Here is a 1835-nt window from a genome sequence, read left to right as displayed (position 1 = left end):
CTTTAAGTGTCAGGGATGGAGTAAAGAACACTAGCCATTTTATGTACTTTTAAAGTTTATATGTAGGGACAAGGTTGAACAAACATTTAACTACATGGTCCGTGATTCTAAGTTCTTTATATAATAATTGTAACTAACGATCATTGAGACATTCTATGCTACAGGCATTATTTTAAACACTTCACACATATTACTCATTTAATATTCCCCTCCAATCCTATGTAATTTTATTGTACCAGTTTTAGAGATTTTTTAGAGATTTCTGAACCCAGAGAGGTTATTTAACTTGTCTGGGATCACACAGCTAAATAACAGGCAGAGATGAGATGTGAACATAAGCTCTTAAGCTCCATGCTATACTGGCTCTCTGTGGGAGTTCCTTATACATAAGATAGAAACAAAACAACAACAACAAAAAAAAACTCACTGCCATCAAGTCTTCCAACTCATAGCAACCTCCATTGGGTTTCCGAGGCTACAAATCTTTATGGAAGTAGATCTTCCAGCCTTCCTTCCACAGAGAAGCTAGTGGGTTTGAACCCCTGACCTTCTGGTTAGCAGTCAAGTCCCTTATCTACTACACCACCAAAAATCCTTACATAAGATAAAAAGTAAAAATAAATTGTGAGTTCAGGAGATTCCTCTATAAGCAAGAAATATTTAATTGGTGGCCCAAGAATAAGTAGCAATTACCCAGAGAAGAGGGAAAGGGTTCTAAACATTTTAGAGGAGATGAGCTTAACCTGTCAAAAACTTAGAGAAGGCTAATAGTGAATGTGAGTAAAATGATTTGTGGGATGACAGTAAAGCTTACGCAGGAACCAAATCATTCAGGTCCATCTCCACCATCTGAAAGAATTTGAATAATTCAAAAGTGTTATGGAAAGTCATTGACAACTTTTAAGCATATGTCTGGTATAATGTTATTAAATCATATAAAGGGATAACACTGGATGTAAAAAAAAACTATTATCAGAATCGAGGAGAGAGATGGTAGTGGTTTGGATTAAGTTGGTGGTAGTGGAAATTCTAAAATGTGAGAGGAATAGTTACCATATATTTTTACATTCGAATTTACCAATTTTGGTGAAAAAATTAGGTAGTGGGGATGGGAGAGATGAAGGTGTCAAAGAGAAATGCCAGATGTCTTACAAAACAAAGGTGCTATTCACTTAAATGTGGAAAAGAGGACACTCTTTCTTATTCTGACATTAGCCAAACAGATTTTACTATTTACTATTTACTAAGTGAATTCTCTGACCAAGTAAAAGAATTGCTGTTGTTGTTATGTGCCGTCGAGTCAAACCCGACTCATAGCGACCCCTCCTTGGGTTTCTGAGGCAGTATCACTACGGAAGTAGGATTGCCCAATCTTCTTTTCACTATATCTAGTTAACTAGCTTTATAGAGAATCATAAGATCACCCATCTATTCCAAATTCTGAGATTTACTTGAGAGAAAATTCAGACCCTCACTTTAAGAGTGAACTGAACGTAACTTAAATAAAATACACAATACTGAAATCTCATCATAAAAGAATCTGCAAGAAATATCAGATTACCTCATTGCAATATTTTCTATCCATTGATTTTTTTAATTATGAATATAACTTGTCTTCCTTTATGTATTCTGTATTTCATTAAATTATTTAGATAGTCTGTGTTGACTCGTATCTTCTTCCTTCTGTCTCTTCTCCTTACCCTTTCCCTCCTCTCCCTCTTTCATTCTCCTCTTCCTTCCTCTTTTTCTTCTCATTTTAGGACTTACACATTGAAGGACTATGGACCAAAGCAATTATAGTTCTCTACGTGGTTTTATTCTGCTTGGCTTCTCTG

This window comes from Orycteropus afer, unplaced genomic scaffold, assembly GCF_000298275.1.
Source record: "Orycteropus afer afer isolate SDZICR_OR568_19922 unplaced genomic scaffold, OryAfe1.0 scaffold00919, whole genome shotgun sequence".
In the NCBI taxonomy this organism is placed as follows: domain Eukaryota; kingdom Metazoa; phylum Chordata; class Mammalia; order Tubulidentata; family Orycteropodidae; genus Orycteropus; species Orycteropus afer.
The sequence above is the reverse complement of the archived record's forward strand: the minus strand, read 5'-3'. Positions refer to the sequence as shown.